This window comes from Sorex fumeus, unplaced genomic scaffold, assembly GCF_029834395.1.
Source record: "Sorex fumeus unplaced genomic scaffold, SorFum_2.1 ptg000128l, whole genome shotgun sequence".
Classification (NCBI taxonomy): Eukaryota; Metazoa; Chordata; class Mammalia; order Eulipotyphla; family Soricidae; genus Sorex; species Sorex fumeus.
In genome coordinates, this window is record NW_026606185.1 from 52273711 (window position 1) to 52292416 (window position 18706).

Sequence of the window (18706 nt, forward strand, 5' to 3'; positions counted from 1 at the left end):
AGGCCCTCCCGTTGATCGTCGATTTGCTCGAGCGGGCCCAGTAACGTCTCCATTGGAGACTTTGTTGTTACTGTGTTTGGCATATCGAATACTCTCGGTAGCTTGCTGGGCTCTCCGAGAGGCGCCGAGAGGAATCGAACTCGGGTCGGCCATGTTGGCCGCTTGTAAGGCGAACGCCCTACCCGCTGTGCTATCGCTCCAGCCCTTTCCGGTAGGGCGTCTGCCTTTCTTATCTATAAGAATTCAAAATACCACTCTCTTCCCTTTGTTCACAGATGGTCCTTTACTCTTCCTTTAGACCTGTTGGAGGGATTTTGAGGTCAGATAAGAGCTCTCCCTTATAATGGTTTTGGGGCAAGTCATTTGTGGAGTAAATTGAAAAAAATTCTAGGTTTTCAGTTCCAGGATCAGTTCTTTGCTTGAGCATTTCATCAACGGTTTAGAGTCAAGTCAAGTAAAATGCTGGGGCCAGAGAGCTAGTACGGCGGGAGGGCACTTGCCTTGCCGACAGCTGACGTGGGTTGGATCCCTGGGATCCAGTATGGTCCCCCGAGCTCTTCCAGGAGTGATCCCTGGGCACAGAGCCAGGAGTAATTCCTGAGCACTCTTGGGTGTGGTCCAAAACAACAACACCACAGTATATTTATATATTAATAAAAAAAAGAGAAGCAAAATAGACAAGTCAGTCATATTAGACTTTGGTTCTCTCGTTAAGTAACAGCACAGTGGCTTTGCATCCCACAGTTCTTATTTTTTACTTTGTTTGCAATTCGCTCACTTGCTCTTTTAACCACATGGAACACGAGAGAAGGTCTGGTGTGGGAGGAAGTGGGTGGCCTTCCACGCTGGGTGGAATACCACAGCAAGATCATACGCACCTGTAGACGAACCAGATTTAAGTACAGGACAACTGGCAGCTTAACAACTACATTAATATATTATGGTTTAGGTAGTTACAATGTATAAATTTCACCTAAGCCACTACCATCACCACCCTCCACCACTGTCCCTGTGTTGCCTCTGGTCTGATCTTCTTCAGAAGGAAGAGTTTTTTTTTTAATTTCCAGTCTTCCAAAAATATTTATTAAGCAGCTACTCTTGGTAAGGCCCTGGGATGGACACAAAAGTAAATAAAAACCAGGTTTCTGGGTTTCCTCATAGGTTCTTCTGGAAAACCAGAGAATGTTCTAGAATAAAGTCTATCTCTCCAGAGAAAAACACCTTTTGACACTGGTTATGAGTCTTAACCTCCTAAGGCCCTGATAACCTAATTTGTGACCTCAAAAATTTGGGATGGGCAGGTGGGCAGGTGAGTAGGGAGCACGGGAGTGTGCTGAGCTGCCTCCCCTTGGGACAGCTGCAGAACTACCTCCTGCCTGTCAGCTCCTGGAGACCAGCCTCCTCCCTGACCAGGCTGTCACCAGGCTGCCACTGAGGGAGCCAGAGCAGGCTCCTGGGTCCCCTTAATGAGAGTCTTGCCTCTCCTCACGATCAGGCCTACCCCATGCTGTGCTGGGGGTGGGGGGAGGGGTGGGATTTGTTTTTCATTGGCTAAATTTTGTTTTCAGTCCACAGAAAGAGAGTGGTCTGAGATGGGTCTCTTGGTCCATGTCTTTTGGCCAAAGAGGCTTTGAACTCCAATGAGGACATTTTTTTGGGGGGAGTGGAATCTTGACATTTTCCTTTGGACTAAATTATTTAGCATGCCTCTTCTTTAAAGACATAAAACTGGAGCTTCAGGAAGGAGATGCACTAAGCAAAGTTAGTAGTGAGCAAACATCAGGATTGCCTCCAGGATTCTTGCAGCCTACTTAAAGGATTAAACAGGACAGTCGAGCACACCTCTTTCTAGAAAGTAAACCCCCTCCTAGTTCTTCAGGCCTATTTTATTTTATTGTGTAGCTCTTAGTCAAGATTTTCTTTTCCCTTCAAAGCATTGTTCTTTAAAACTAAAGTTTCCTGATTATAAAAAAAACTGTATGTTGATTTTGAGACCTGGAGGAGAATAAAAAAAAACTTGAGAAATCTTTATACATTGCTTTTTCTATTTTTCTCTCTTTCAATAAATATGTTTAAAGCACCAATTTTTTTGGTATTAATTTTATTAAATCACCGTGAGATAGTTACAAGCTTCCATGTTTGGGTTACAATCACACAATGATCAAACACCCATCCCTCTACCAGTGCACATTCCCCACCACCAATATCCCCGGTATACCCCCCCTTTCCCACCCTTCCTCTGCCTTCATGGCAGATATGATTCCACATAATCTCTCTCTACTTTTGGACATTATGGTTTGCAATACAGACACTGAGAGGTTATCATGTTTGGTCCTTTATCTACTTTCTGCACACATCTCCCATCTCGACCGATTCCTCCAGCCATCGTTTTCTTAGTGATCCCTTCTCTGTTCCAGCTGCCTTCTCCCCTTTGCTCATGAGGCAGGCTTCCAGCTATGGAGCAATCTACCTGTCCTATGTATCTACTGTCCTTAGGTGTCAGCCTCATGTTATGTTGTTTTATACTCCACAAATGAGTGCAGTCCTTCTATGTCTGTCTGTCTCTTTCTGACTCATTTCACTTAATATGATACTCTCCATGTCTATCCATTTATAAGAAAAGTTCATGACTTCATCTCTCCTGACAGCTGCATAGTACTTCATTGTGTAGATGCACCAAAGTTTCTTTAACCAGTCCTCTGTTCTAGAGCACTGGGTTGTTTCCAGATTTTGGCTATTGTGAACAGTGCTGCAATGAACATATAGGTACAGATGTTATTTCTACTGTGCTTTTTTGCATCCTTGGGATATATTCCCAGAAGTGGTATTGCGGGGTCATATGGAAGCTCAATTTTCTAGTTTTTGAAGGACTGTTCATGTTGTTTTCCAGAAAGGCTGGACTAGTGGGCATTCCCACCAACAGTGAACGAGTGTCCCTTTTCCCCCACATCCATGCCAGCTGGTTGCTTTTGTTCTTTTGAATGTGTGCCAGTCTTTGTGGTGTGAGATGATATCTCATCGTTGTTTTGATTTTAAAGCACCAATTTTACAACCATAGCTTTTGTAGCTTGCTTTTCACATGGGCTGGAGCGATACCACAGTGGTAGGGCATTTGCCTTGCACGTGGCCGGACAGGCCGAGCTGGGTTCAATTCCTCCACCCCTCTTGGAGAGCCCGGGAAGCTACCGAGAGTATCTTGCCGGAATGGCAAAGCCTGGCAAGGTACCCGTGAGGTATTCGATATGCTAAACACAGTAACAAGAAGTTACAAGTAACAAGAAGTTACAAGAAATACAGTAACAAGAAATTACTGTATGTTTCACATACTCCATTATGAATAATACTCGATGCTGTTAAAATAATTCCTCCAAAATCTCCTGTATGCTGATTGGCTGGAACAATATTCCATCATGAAGGCATAGCATTATTTATTGAACAATTTCCCTATTGTTTGATCTTTACATTGTTGCCAAAATTTCTCTACGATAGATAAAGCTGCAATTATCATCCTTGTGCTTAAATCTTTGTCAGGATCTCTAATTACTTCCTTTGGATAGATGTCTTGAAGAGAACAATCTAGACTAAAGCACAGCAAAATCAGAATGCTCTTGATGCAGACAAAGAAAACTCCATGTTGGATGTCTCTCTCCACTTCTCCTCTTGGCGCCCTTGAATTCAGCTGCTGCCCATCAACCTCACTAAAATTGTTTTCACCGAACTCACCATGACGAATTCCTTGAACCCCCTCCCCACCCCCGCACCCCTCCAGGTCTGTTCTCCAGTCTCATTGTCCTTTCTTCACCCCTGTAGCATTGCTTCTGTCTACCACTTCCCAGTTCAAATGCTATTTCACTGACTTCTGAATATTTATCTTCACCCCTCTGCCGAGGCTCAGGAATGATTTTTGCTGTAGGAGACAAAAAAGCCCCGACCAATAGTTACTGAAATGAATGAGGACTCACTTATCTTATACAGCTGCTGAAATTGGTTCAGTAACTCATTGATGATGGGCTCTGTTATGCCTGGGATTCTCTCAGCCTTCCTCTCCTGCTTGTTCCCACAAGATCACAATGTGGCTGCTGTAGCACCGGGCACCACATCTACATCTTAGATGGGATGAACAAAGCCAACTCTGTCTCTGTGCAATCTTTCAATTCAGGAAGGCAATTCTCTTTTGCCAGCTTCTTGCTCTGCCTTGTTAGCAAGAACTGGGTCACATATTGGCCTTTGAATCAATCACGAGTCATCCTCTGAAGGCCTGGGAAAGGGAATTCCTGAGATCAAGGGAATTCAACCCATGATCTGAACAAATCAGTGTTGTCTTCCTAGGAAGAAGAGAGTGGGTGATAGAGGAGCTGCAGTGTATCATTTTAGATTCTTTCCTGATTCTCTGTCCGCTTCCTGGGAACCTCACCCACAAACACAGTTCCCTTCTCCCACTGCCACATTGTCAGGAAGACTCCAAAACCCTGCCTCTTCTGCTGGAGTCCAGCTTGGCCTGGGTTTCCGCCTCAGATTCCTCAGGCAGCTATGCTCATGGTGGGCTGGGGCATCCAGAACTCTCCATTTGAACCTCACTTTCCCTCTGGCAGAAGGACAACTTCCTATCTTGTTCCACCATCTTGGGCCAAAAGATTTCTGGTGAATTTTGTGTTGGCACATTTGTTTGTTACAAAAACCCTAAGAATCTACCAGCCCTCCTCCCCCCATGGGAGGGCATCACCTGGGGGCTGGGCACCTTATCTAGTTTCTTAGGCTGGGATCCCAAGGAGGTTACCAGGGTACTTGTTTCTTTCTATGTTACTTCTTCTGAGGACTCAGGGCAAGGAGTGAAGGAGATAAAAATCAGTAGCCCAGGACCTAGCAGACCCAGAGGAAAAGTCCTTGACTATTTTCTGGTGAGTCCCCTTCTGCATGGCCCCATGACATTCAGTGGTTGCACCCCAGGACTGTCTGGTGCAGAAGATGAAAATAATGTATCTGCTGGTTCACGGAAGCCATGCATGAAAGCTTTGCTCAGTGTTTTACTTGCCTGCTTGTGATATGTCAGGCTGCCCGCTGGATCTTACAGATGCTCCTGTATCCCAGGGGCAGGTGAGTCCAGGCAAGGTGAGAGGCTCCTGGCACAAACAAGTGGTGCTGAGGAGAGACAGTGCCAGGGGCAGGTAGGCTTGGAGGCAGAGTCCAGGGAATTGGGTGAGCAGACCCATTTTATAGACAGACAGACGATAAACTGACAGACCCTCAGCCAGTGTCAAAGCCAAAGACTTCAGGGCGGATGCTCAATTCAGGGCTCTTAGCAGATGAGACTGTGGCGGCTGCGTTTTCTGCTTGCCCCTCACTTTGCTGACTCAAGAAAGCAGCACCAAAGCCCAGACCCTTTGCCACTGAATGTCCAGAGTGACTCTGGCACCAGCTTTACCCAACACAGACTGTGTCTGTCTCAATAGGAACAGGATCTCCCCCACCCCCTTCTGTTGCACAGTGCCCCATGGAGTCAGGGGAGAGCTGGGCTAAAAAAGGCTGAGTGGAAGTCTGTTATTTTGAGCCACAGCTGCCAATAGTAGCCAGGGGCTCTCCTCCTCTTGGCCAGAATTGCCTAGCAGTGTTCTTATTGTATCAAATATGAAGAATAATTATCCACCAAGACAGATGAGCCAAAGCTTGGAAGAATGTTTTATGGCTTCATCTGTTTTTTAATATCGCAGAGTGCCCCTATCCCTTCATATAATCAATAGGGTATAAATCAGGCATAACTATAATAACCATAAATAGATTTCCTTCCAGAAGACAAATCAAACTGGGAAACAGGTATAACAATTCATGGGCCCACTGTGTGTTTTTCCTAATATCACCAAGCAACTCTCAGGGGTCATTGCCTGGGTGTTGTACAATTTTTAACTGTCAACCTCAAAATTCAAGAGGTAATAAAGGCAAAAGTTCCTGTATGTTTGAGATTGAAGCACTGCAGTTTAGATACACACATTCAGGTGAAAATGGAAAATATGTTCTCTTCCCCACCCACTGCTTCTCACTGACCATGGGGGCAAAGTTAGAGGCTTTATGGGAAGGAAAGAAGAAATGGCTAAAGAAAAGCTCATCGGGGCCTTGAGGATCGAACAGGGATTAAGGTGTTTGCTATGCATGTGGCTGAACCTCGTTTGCTCCCTAGCACTACACACCGTCCCCTGGTAACTGCCAAGAGTGCCCCCTGAGCACAGAGGCAGGAGTAGCCCCAGGCACTTGGTTACGACCAAACCACAAAAGAGTTTATTAGTCTTAACAAGCTAAGCATTGGGCTGAACATAACTGTTACTGATTCTATACATAGGATGAAAAGAAAACTTGTCTGACTCGATTCTTTATCTGAAAGTTCATAATTATGGCCCATAATCCTTTAGTTGAAAGCACTCCTGATTCAGATCATTTCTCCGATATGCCAGACACAGTAACAACAGTCTCCAATGGAGACGTTACTGGGCCCGCTCGAGCAAATTTGCATGATAGTTTTCATTATTTATTTGTTAATTTTTTTTGGCCTAGGGTCACACCTGGCAGTGCTCAGGACTCATTCCTGGTGGGCTTTGGGGAACATATGGAGTGCTGGGGATCAAACCTGGGTTGGGCATGTGCAAGACAAGTGCCCTACCCACTGTGCTCTCTGTCTGCCCTTGGGCATTGGTTTAAGTTTGCTCAAGGTCTTTGGTCCACATCAAATGAGACAGATCATTCCATTCCTCATAATGCCTTGATTGTCCCTACCCCAACAACCCACCTCAACTTTCGTCCCTGCCCTGGTTCATGTTAACATGGCTCCACAGCTGCCAGCTTTTCACCTGTCTCCAAAGGACACTCCTTGGAGTGAGAATCACCGCACAGGTTAAGAGTTCAGTACCCACCTTTAGACACTGGTCACAGGTCTAAGTTGTCACCTGCTTCTGACCCACCAGCTGTAGATGGAAAGTTCTCAACACACCCTCCTTGGGTTTGATTTACTTGCTAGAGAAATTTGGAAAACTCAGAGAAACATTTACTTGCACTTACCAGTTTATAAGAAAAAAAAAAGGAGGCCGAGGAGGAGGCGCAATTGGTGAGGTCCCAGGAGTCTCTGAGGACAGAGTTTCTCTCCCCACGGAACCAGTCCTCATATGGATGCATGCTCAATCCAGATGCTCATCAAACTTTGCTGCTGATGAGGTTTTCTGGAATTTAGTCTGTATTTCTCACCTTTCAGCAAGGCTGAGGTTGGAATGCTGAAAATCAGGTGTTCTTTCAGATGACCAGTTCCATATCCTGAGACCACCGAAAGGCCATACCCGAGTCACCCCAAATTATTAGAATAAGCTCAAAAGTGGCTTATAAGTTGGGAATGATAGAAGATAACCTCAATCACTCAGGAACTCCCCGGGGGTTGGGTGCACTCCTTCAGTGCTCTGGGAAAAAGGAACAAGACCAGAACATTTCTAATGAGAGCATTATAAATAGTCCATTTGTCATTCTACATAGAAAGATGTCCCCTGAGACCTCACTATGGACTCTGGCCCTTCCTGAGAATAGTTGATCTGCTGTGAGCCCGTGTGAGTTGCTGGAGCAGAACACCCAGATGAGGCTGCTTCCAAGCAACACTTACTCCCTGAGTCCTGATGACCGGTTGGCCAAGACCTAGGTGCTGGCAGACCTGGGGACTGGTGAGGCCTGACAGACTGGTTCAGAGAGTCAGTCCTCCCAAAATGTCCTCATGGGGAAGAAGGGGTGGTGGACTTGTGTGGGGTCTCTTTCAGTGGGCATGAATCCCATTTCTGAGGGCTCTGCCACCATTCCTCAGACACCTCCCAGTAGCCTTGCCCCTAATCCCAATTCTGGGGAATGAGGTGTCACCATCAGGACTTGGGAAGACATGGCCATTGCGTCTGTGATGCGATGTCTAAGCCTCTTGGGAAATGACACTTGGGTAATTTACGTGTTCATGGAGAATTCAAGCAAGCATAGTGTCACTGACACAAACTAAAGGAATGAGTGACCCATATACCAGCACACATGGCTTCACAAGTCACTGATCTTTACTTGTCTTCCTGATGAATATATATCCTGGCTGTCAGCTGTCCTGTATCTATACACAGGTCAATGCACATTCTTTTCCCAGAGCAATGGCACTTCCTGAAAGAGTTTAGGTTGTTAGATTATTGAGTTAGTCGGATAAAATGTGTGTTCTGGCCTTTGAGAGGTCACTGATTGCCCTCGCCAAATCACTGGAATTCATTATGCTTTCACTACAGACTTGCGGGCCTGTGTGTGTTATTTATATTAAAAGAATTTAAAACACATTTGTACTTAATCTACTCAGCCACAGTTTTCCTTCTCCATGAAAATTACTCACATAAGCTGGACTACTCATAATATCCTCCATTACCCAGGGGATTCCTGATGCCCAGAACAGAGGCTGGCTTGGATGTGTGGAACCAGCAGAGGAACCAGGCTCTTCTTGCTGAAATGGTTTATGATGATGTTCTCCATAGAGTCAGAGATTATTTCCAATAAAGCAAAAAATGATCTCAGTTCTTTGGGAAAAGGATATTTCCTAAATGCCCCTTGAGTTGGGGGGTTGGAAAAAAACACCCTATTTTATTTTATTTTATTTTATTTTTGTTTTTATGTTTTTTAGGCCATACTCAGCAATGCTCAGGGCTTACTCCTGGCTCTTCACTCAAAAATCACTCCTGGTGGTGTTCAGGGGACCGTATGGGATGACAAGGATCAAACCTGGTCAACCGCTTGCAAGGCAAGCCACTAACCACTGTAATATCGTTCTGGCCCTTAAACACCCTATTTTACATTTACTGAGGGCTTATAGAAATGGTGAGAGGCTTTCTTTCATAAGTGAAACCACAACCATGTTTAGAAAAGCTATAGCCATGATAATAGTGACTTGGGGGTAAATTAGGAAAGGAACAATGAATTCAAGATGGAAAAGTTACAGGAGCTGGAGCCATAGAACAGCTAGTAGGGTGTTTGCCTTGCACGTGGATGACCCGGGTTCAATGCCCGGTATTCCATATGGTCCGCTGAACATCACCAGGAGTAATTCCTGAGTGCAGAGCCAGGAGTAAACCCTGATCAAAAAACAAACAAACAAGCAAACAAACAAGAGACCAGAGAGATAGCACAGCATTTGCAAGGCAAATGCCCTACAGCATGTAGGGCACGTAGGGCATGTAGGGCGCTGCACACGGCTGACCCAGGTACGATCCCTGGCATTCCAAATGGTCTCCAGAGCACCGCCAGGAGTAATTCCTGAGTGCAGAGCCAGGAATAACCCCTGAGTGTCTCCGGGTGTGACCCAAAAAGAAATAAGAAAACAAAGGAAAAGAGTTACAGTCTTTTGTCTAGTGTATTATGACTATCAGGGTGTAAATATGGAACACTATTCTGAGCAGGTAGTAAAGCACTGATCAATTGGGGCAAACATTAGATCAATTGTCTTTTAGGTTCCTGGATGCCAAGTGCCATACAAGCTTGGCATAGTGTTCGCTGGGACACCAAAACCAATTATGTGTATCTAATGAAGGTGTTTGAAATTGAAGGATGAAACTCATGGGCCACTCTAGGGTGATAAACTCGATCAGCACCCAAGGAGCTGCAGGCAATGCGCTTGATATCCTTATGGGTGTGAACTGCTTCAAGTCAAAGGCTATTTTTATGACCATGAACTTATGAAGTGATGCATAGGTAAGCTCAAGTTAAGCACCATGACAGGGGCATGGGGGGTCACCCCCACTGCCTTGCTGACAGCTGATTGTCTATGAGAACAGATTGTAGGAGGCCAGGGAGGGAATAAAAACAACTTGGAGAAATAAAGGCCGAACAATCATATCTCAGTAAGTCAGTTCCTGCAGAGCAGAAGAGGGTGAACAAGGGTTGGGAGTCTTTGATTTGTGACCCTATAATGAAGAAAATCACAGAATGGGACCCAGGGGACCACTCAGTGGCTCAGTGCCTGGCAAACATGAGGTCATGAGTTTGGTCCCACTGCCACTCGCTCTGCTGAGTGTGGCGCAGGTGGTTTTATTGTCTGAAGGACATGGTGCCTCCCCAGAGCGTGAGCTCTGAGTCACGGACAGGTACATGCACAAACCATAACTAAACAGTGTGCAGCCCTCAGTGAGCACCACGCCTAAAGGGTTGTGAGCACCCCAACTGAGTGAGTGCCCCTCCACGAAATGCGAACATCAGAGCCAAGATGGGTAACTCTGGTCAACCAGCTACAGCCTCCAAGAGAAGGGAGACGTAAAAAATTTTATAACAAGTACTTTAAATGAAAGATTACACAATCACGATCATCCTGTTGTTCGTTGATTGCCTCGAGCAGGCACCAGTAATGTCTCCTTCGTCCTAGCCCTGAGATTTTAAAAAAATGCCATATGAAAGAAGAATATCAGTTTATGGAGTGACCTGTGGCAAATGCACAGTCTCTCTCTCTTGCACAATATGCATATAAGTATATATAAGAAATTAAAATGTAATTAAGTAATACCCTTATCACTTCTAATGGATGTTGCAAGTGTCTCTCCTATCTTGTTTTATGATTTCCAAAAACGCTGGTGCGGTCTGCCACACTGATTTCATGGATGACTTCTGTTTATTGTTTTGTTTGGGGTTTTAGGCCACACTTGGCGATTGCTCAGACCTAACTCCTGGCAGGACTTGGGGACCATATGGGGTGCCAGGGATCAAACTGGGGTCAACCACGTGCAAGGCCAGTGCCTTCACCTCTCCTGGCCTCTCAAATGTTTCTACCCTTTCTTCCCCCTTACACAGTTCCCTCTGCCTTGCCATTCTGTTCAGCAGCCAGCATCACTTTTGTCACATGTGAAAACTTTCATCACTCCCACCTCGCATGAGTGCCAGTCTACAGTGAGACCTTTCTTACACAGAACGGTAATGATTGGGTAAGCAAGAGCTGATCTTTCTCCCCTCGTCCCCCCCCTCCCCTCCCTTCTCCTCCCCTTCCCTTCCCTCTCCTCATTCTCTTCTCTTTGCTTCTTTTTGTTTGGTTTCTGGGCCACACTCAGCAGTGCTTAGGGGTGACTCCTGCCTCTGTGCTCAAGAATCACTTCTGGCAGTGCTCAGGGGACCATGATGTGGTGCTGAGGATTGGACCTGGATTAACTGCATACAGGGCAAATGCTCTAGCTGCTGTGCTCTCATTCAGACCTGTGAGCGTGTGCTTCTTTAATATTTATTTCTCACTATTCTCTGGGGTGAGTGAAAGCAGGAACAGTGATTAAACAACAACAAAACACAAGTTAATGTCTTACTAGAGAATTGCACTTTGTTTTCCTTGATAATTTTACGTAATAACACTTTAACCAATCCAGTGACAGACCTCGTTTATCAGAGGTGCCATCCAACCTAGGGTTTGTACAATTAATTATAGTCACAAATGACATTTGCACAACTAAAAGTTGGCCAAGGACACCTTTCTCAGAACATTTCCCTCTCACTGAGTGACTCATGACTGCACACACACACACACACACACACACACACACACACACACACAAACCTAGTCTCTGTAGTTAAACCCAGGTTTTAGTCATTTTCTTCTTCTTCTTCTTCTTCTTCTTCTTCTTCTTCTTCTTCTTCTTCTTCTTCTTCTTCTTCTTCCTTCTTCTTCTTCTTCTTCTTCTTCTTCTTCTTCTTCTTCTTCTTCTTCTTCTTCTTCTTCTTCTTCTTCTTCCTCCTCCTCCTCCTCCTTGTTCTCTTCTTCCTCTTCTTCTTCCTCTTCTTCTTCCTCTTCTTCTTCTTCTTCTTCTTCTTCTTCTTCTTCTTCTTCTTCTTCTTCTTCTTCTTCTTCTTCTTCTTCTTCTTCTTTAATGTAGGAGTACTGCTATTTATTCAGCCACTGATTAGCTGATTGAATTGGGCATGAACCCCATGGTTTTAGTCTTCTTATCTCCTTTGTACTTTATTTACTCTGCTAAGTCTCTTGTTAATTATGGTATTTTAATAAAAAATAACTAAATTATAAAGTTTTTAAAGTTGTGCAATTATAATGTTGCAGGCAGATAGAGAAGGGGCCCCCTGATAAGAGCTTTTGAGAAATAATAACACTAAAGAAACAATTACCCAGTCCTGACAGAGCCCACTGCAGGAAGACCACAGCCCTCTGAGATGCAAATCCTAACCTCTTTGGAGATGGAGAAACTGAGGCACCATCCAGCTAGGGGGTGAACACCTCCAGAAAAGAAAATAAGAAGCTAAAGGTCATGATGGGGGTGAGTGGGGGGGGGGGAACTGGGACTATTGGTGGTGGGAAATGTACACTGGTGAAGAGACAGGTGTTGGAATGTTATATAACTGAAACCCAATCATGAACAACTTTGTAACTGTGTATTCCAATTTAAAAAAAAAGATGGAAGGACCATCAAGAGTTCAAGGCTTTCCCTGTGACAAGGCCCAGATTAACTTTGATGCAAACAGAGAACCCCAGGCCAAGGCAATTTGGAGAAATTGTAGATGACCTTATCCTGAAAGCTTTTTCCACTCTGGAGAATCCCATGTTCTCTCTCTCTCTCTCTCTCTCTCTCTCTCTCTCTCTCTCTCTCTCTCTCTCTCTCTCTCTCTCTCTCCCCTCACATCTTTCCAAACTTCTTTTAATTATTTAGATCTTTTGCTTCCTCCTGGGAATTCTTTCTGTGAGGGATGACAACGGACCTGAGACGCCCGCACCAAAGTCAGAACTGACTTTCCTTTCCTGCAGAGAGCAATTCCTCACTCCAACGGGTGTCCGCAGAGAGAATCCGGGTGGTGGGCACCCGTTCCCACGCTGTTCAGAAAAAAGTGGGCTTTGGGCGCAGCGTGACAGCTGCCTCGTGGGGCTGGTGGGCCGTGAGCATCTGTGCTGTGTAGGTGCATAGAGCAGACTTCATCAGTCCTGAGCCAGGCCATGCGTTTCCCAGGGTGGCCGAGGTGGGTTGAGCAGAGGTTTGCTGCAGGCTATCTCCCTTACTCCTCACTTTATGAATTGCCCTGCAACAATAGCTTCTATAAATGAAGCCTCCGTGGTGGGGCTTCTCAGTATCTGTATCTATTTCATTTTCATCTCTTATTGCTTCATGTTAGCCTTTAAAGCGATGTTAATATGAGGGATGGGAACCAGCATCTCAATCTTGTTTCTGAATTGAATGAAGGTGACTTGAGTACTTTTCCAGTTCATGCTAGTAGCTGTGCTGTTTTAAGTAGCAAGTATTTGTTCTCCCCTAGGGGCCAGTCAGGTTGAATGAGAAGTAGAAATGTCTGGGAATTCAAATGAACAAAAGTATTCCACTGGTGGAGGGATGGGTACTTGATCATTGTATAACTGAAACCCAAGCACAAAAACTTGTAGTCCACAACTGTACCTCATGGTACCTAATAAAAATTTAAAAAAATAAAAGATGTATTAGAAAAATTAAAATAACTAACTTAAAAAAAGTATTCCAAGAGGGCAGGAATGATGTGAAGAGATGAAGAGGAGAAGAAAGAGAAAGTTTGAAAACCAATCATTAGATTTTAAAGCACAGAGGTCACTGATGATTTGGGCAATAGCCGTTTCCATGGGGATGAGGGATGAGAGACAGAGAGACAGAGAGACAGAGAGAGATAGAGACACAGAGACAGAGACCAAGACAGAGAAAGACAGAGAGACAGAGAGAATTGTACAAGAGAAGTGGGAGACCCTGAGCTGAGGCAAGTTTTCCTTTGCTGGTGTTTGCTGTAGAGGAGAGAAGAGACTTGGGTGAGCATTGGAGAGGAATGCAGTCAAAGGAGATTTTGTCTTGTTTCTTAAACATGGGAAACATTAAACCATATCAAAAGGCTGCTGCTTATGACCCAGTGGTGAGGAAAAACATGATCAAAGAGAGGGGAAAGCCTTTGTAGGGGGAGGCCCTTAAGTGAGTGAGAGGGAGTGGGGCATAGCTGAGGGTGGCTGTGGGTGGGACCGGGACCACTTTACAATGAAGGAAGGAAGGAAGAGAGGCAGAAGACAGCAAAGGACAGATGTCAAGAGGGCATCCTTGGGGCTGGAGTGATAGCACAGTGGGTAGGGCATTTGCCTTGCACACGGCCGACCCGAGTTCGATTCCCAGAATCCCATATGGTCCCCTGAGCACCGCCAGGAGTAATTCCTGAGTGCATGAGCCAGGAGTAACCCCTGTGCATTGCCAGGTGTGACCCAAAAAGCAAAAAAAAAAAAAAAAGGGCATCTTTCTTGGTACTGTTTCTCATTGGTGAGAGGAGAGAGAGAGAGAGACAGAGACAGAGACAGAGACAGAGAGACAGGGACGGAGAGAGAGAGGCAGAGAGACAGAGACAGAGAGGGATAGAGAGGGAGAGAGAGAAGTGGAGAAGTGGAGGGAGAGGAAGGAGGGGTAAGGGAGAGATTAACTGAGATATAGATAGATAAAAGAGAGAAAGGGAGAGAACAGGTCAATAGATCAGACCTCCCCCAAGTAGGGACAACCCAAAAGGGAGAAGACAGGGGCCCAGGCCAGGCTGTACCTCTGCCCCTGCTGTGGGCTATCCACTCTCCAGACGTCAGGATTCACTTAGTTTCTTAAACATAACTCGAACTAACCCCGGAGAGAGGCCAACAGTAAAGATGTGTCCCCTGAAGCCCCTCTTGCGGAGGAGGGTGGGTGGGGAAGACAGTGCTCCATTAGCCTCTGCTCCACCCAGACCCCTCAGAGGTGGTTATCTGAGAGAGATTCCAATGTGGCCAGCCCAGTGCTTTGGTTCATTCAGAAGCTGCAGTAATATTACCATGGACATTTAATTGTCGCCTGGAGGCAGAAGGTCCAGGACCAAGGTGCTGGCAGATTTGGCGACTGGTTCATAAAAGCCAGTCCTCCCCCTGTGTCCTCCGATTCCAGTCTGGCAGGACACTGGTCCCATGCCCCAGGGTGCCAAGCTCAGCCCTCTTCGCCTCCCAAAGCCGCCCGATTTCCACTACCTTGACATGGAGGATTCCATTCAATGTGTACTTTTTTTTGTGGGTGCACCCCAATGTTCAACTTATGGTGGAGTTTTCTAAAGTGGGTGATTCCGCGTTCGTTCTAGGATGGTCCTGAAGGAGTGGTCCTAGCCTTGGTGCAATCAAGAGGCACTTTCTCTTAATTCTCTCCAAGAAGGGAGATTTCCAGGGTCCATGTGTGGAAAGGGAGCAACTCTCCAGCTAAGTCTGGGGACCACTGGTCTACAGCAATGATGTTCAAGACATTGTAATGAAAACATCCTTCACAAGCAGGCAGGACTGTTTCCTGCTGAAGCCGACTTCCATAGATCTGGGCAGGCCTGACCTCACCATTGGGCTGCTTTGGACTAGCCAGGCAGAGGGGAAATGCTCATGGATTTTTGTGCTTAGAATGTAAAAAGTCCTGAAACGACCCGGTGCCCTTCCTAGCCCCTGGGGTCACTGTAGTTTCCCCCTGACTTAGCCCTGCCTGGGCCAGCTGTTTCTCTGAGAGTCTTCCCTTCCGGTCACCTCAAGGAGTAACCCGCATCCTGCCAGCACCCACAAAGGACAGCATGTGATACACGTGGCGGAGGGGGGGTAGATCCCCCCTTCTATTCTTTCTGCTGGCACTGTGGAGTAATGGATATTAAAATGCATATTTCACACCCTGTCCCACACATTGGAGATCGGCCATTCACTATGCATGAGCCATTCACTCAGGCTCATCACGGGGAGAAGGGAAGAAAATTACATTTTCCCAGTTGCCAAATGCAAGAGATGAATTGTCTCACGTGGGCAAGCACATTGCTCCCCAAAGCGGTTTCACAGAGCTAAGACACTCACCCGGAACTCCCAGGAGGGCGAGCCCGAATCCTGAGTCAGATGAACCCACCGGACAATTGCCCTAGTGGGGACACTTACCTTCCTGGCTTTTTTCTTTCTTTTTAAAAAATAATGAGCCTCCTCGGGGCCTCTTATTTTTCCTTCCTAGAAAAAACGTTATAAAAAAAAAAGGAGCAGATCAACACAGACCGCTTCATCTTTATGCATACCCACTGAATTGATAAATACTTTTCGGTAATGAGAATTAAAGAAGCAAAATGGTACAATGTTCTCTTGCGGGGGAGGGGAGGCTACATTAGAACGTCTTACCCCACATGGACACACGCGTCTTACAACTCTGTCCGTATGCCGACCAATTCTTTCTGGTTAAGGACGGTCCAGCTAACAGCTGTCCTTAGGATACCGCCCTTAATCTGTTACCTACATCCATGTGATTAATAGCAATTGTATCTACGGGACAATCTCAGCCACGTTTTTACCCTTCACAGTGTCTTCGCTCCTCTAACCACTTAGTACATTTAACATGGGCTCACGACTTAATTTTTGGTTTTGCCCACATGGCAGTCAGTGAGCAGCGCTGTGATTCCCCACGCAGGTTCTCTCGCATTATTACTGAGTTCCAGTTCGGTACCTGGACTCCTACTTGGCCGGGCAGATACAGGTGCGAGAGGAAGCAGAAACACCGCCAAAGACACAGTTGACACCCCCATCCCCCCACCCGCAGATGTCAAAGACAGATTCTTACTCTGAACTGGACTCAGGGAGGTGGGAAGGGGGTGGGGAGGAGGGAGGGCTCTCGGGCCGCTAAAGCCACGGGTGACCTCATTAGACAATTTTTGGGTTAGCCTCACTTTCTCTGCCCGGGGGAGCGGCCTGGGGTGCTTGCACTCCAAGGACTCCCCGAGTGGGGGGCGACCACTTTAGGTGTCCCCGGAAAAGCAGCGGCAAAACTACGCGCCCGGGGCCGGTTCGCACCAGCACCTCTGCGCCCCGTGCGCCCTCGCCTCGGGGTCCGGGTCCTCCCCCGCGTCCCCCGCCGACCTCGAGTCGGCTTCGGAGGAAGGGGGGCTCCGGAGGACCCCACAACCTCGCGGGGTGGGAGGGGGGTGCAGAGCGCAAAAGGCTCCCCTCTCCAGGCGGGAGTGCGGAGCGGCTTTTCAGGTGGGCTCCGGGGGGCGGGGGAGGGGGCTTGCGGCTGTGCCAGGCTCCCCCACCGGGACTCGAGGAAAAGCGGGCGCCGGGGGTCCCCCAGCCCAGGTGAGGCGTCGCGGGCGGGGGCGGCGGCGGGGAGGAGCGGCGGCCGCAGCAGGTGGGGGCGCGGGCGGGGGCGGGGCGCGCGCGGGGCGGAGCCGCGGGGCCGGGCGGGCGCGGGAGGCGCGGCGGGCGGACCGGGCGGCCGCGGGAGCTGGCGGCGCGCGGGGCTGGGACCGGCCTGGCCGAGCGCGCGGGCGCCGGGGCCGCAGACAAAGGCGCCGCTCGCGCCCGGGCCGTGGCGCCCTGGGGCTCTGGCGCGGGTAAGTGACGCCCCCCGGGCTCCCCTCTCTCGCCGCCGGGTGGTCCCGCACGGGTCGGAGTTTCGCGGGCAAGGTGGGCACCGACTTCCCCGCGCCCCCCTGCCCACCGCACCCCCGGCCGCGGGCACCCCAAACCACCTTCCCGAACTAGCGAGTTTCCGAACCGTGTGTGTGTGTGTGTGTGTGTGTGTGTGTGTTTGTCGGGGGGGGGGCACCGCCTCCTGCCTGGGGCGCCTCGGGGTCCGCGGGTCCCGGGGTTGCGGGCGAAGGTCGCGGCTGGGCTCCTCTGGCTTGGGGAGAGTTGGGGGGCGGTGCGTGGCGGGGAGGACGCGCGCGGCATCCCGCGCCGGGAGGGGACCCCGGCCGACGGGGGCGGTTCGAGGTGCCAACGAGTTGAGACTCGGATCTCCGGGTGGGGTCTGCCACAGGCCCCCCCGCGCCCCCCGCTCGGGGCATTCTCTCCTGGGGTCTCCCGAGCGTCTGGTTCAAGACCTGCCCCCACCCCCCCTTCCCGCGCGCTCCCCAGCCCCCAGCCTCTGCCCCGCGGGAGCCCCCAGGGCGGCGACTCGGGTCTCCGCTCCCCCTTAAACCCCCCAGCCAACCCCGGCGATTCTGAACCGGATCTGCGGGCCGAGGGTCGGGTTTGACAGCCGTGCGGGGGGGCCGACTCCCCTCCGATCCCTTTTTGGGGGGCTGCTGGGGTTCGGAGCAGCGATCGGAAGGCGGCTTGGCTTTTGCTTTTGTTCTGCGCGCTACTCTCGGGCGGCGGGGAGGCCGGGTGGGCGGATGCCGGGGGAGGCGCCCGGGCCGCTGCTCCAGGTGCGCCCCCTACCCCGTCCCCCAGGCGGCCGTGGGAGACTGCGGCCGCTCCCGGACCCTGGCCGATGGGCGCTAGCCCCGGTACCCCCCACTGCAGCCCGTAGCAGGGGTGCGCGGCGCCCCAGGGAGCCGGTGTGCGGGGCCCGGGCGCGCGCTGTCACGCGCCTCCCCAGCACTCTCGGAAGCGCATTTCCATTCATGGATCTGCGCCTGGGCTTTGATGAATGTCATCTCCGCCTGGGCGCCTGGAGGAGAATGTCTGTGTGTGCTGGTCTTGCGAGCAGCCTTTCTCCGGGGGGCCTCCTGCGCTGGGCAAGGCGGCTTGCAGCCAACACCCCCAGACCGAAGACACTTGCTTTATTGAGCACCTACTATGCGCAGTGCAGATGCGTTAGAAACTTTTCGAGTTCATAAATCGTTGTCGCGCAGCGAGCAAAGCTGATCTGCCCGCACCTTGGTTTCGAAGATACTTGTTGAGTATATTTAAGGTCAAAGCTGTGCTGTATGACTCGTGTTAGCATGTGTTCACCACACA

General features: G+C 48.8%; 1 protein-coding gene across 2 annotated transcripts in view; it reads left to right on the plus strand.

Annotated features, from left to right (window-relative positions):
• The first annotated feature begins 17215 nt into the window (after positions 1–17215).
• Positions 17216–18706, plus strand: part of MAPK4 (mitogen-activated protein kinase 4) — a 141662-nt gene continuing 140171 nt past the window's right edge. The window contains exon 1 of one of the 2 annotated variants that reach the window (XM_056138027.1): positions 17216–17352. The gene's annotated coding sequence lies outside the window, so the exon portion shown is untranslated. The remainder of the gene's footprint in view (positions 17353–18706) is intronic. The other variant, XM_056138028.1, reaches the window with a different exon arrangement.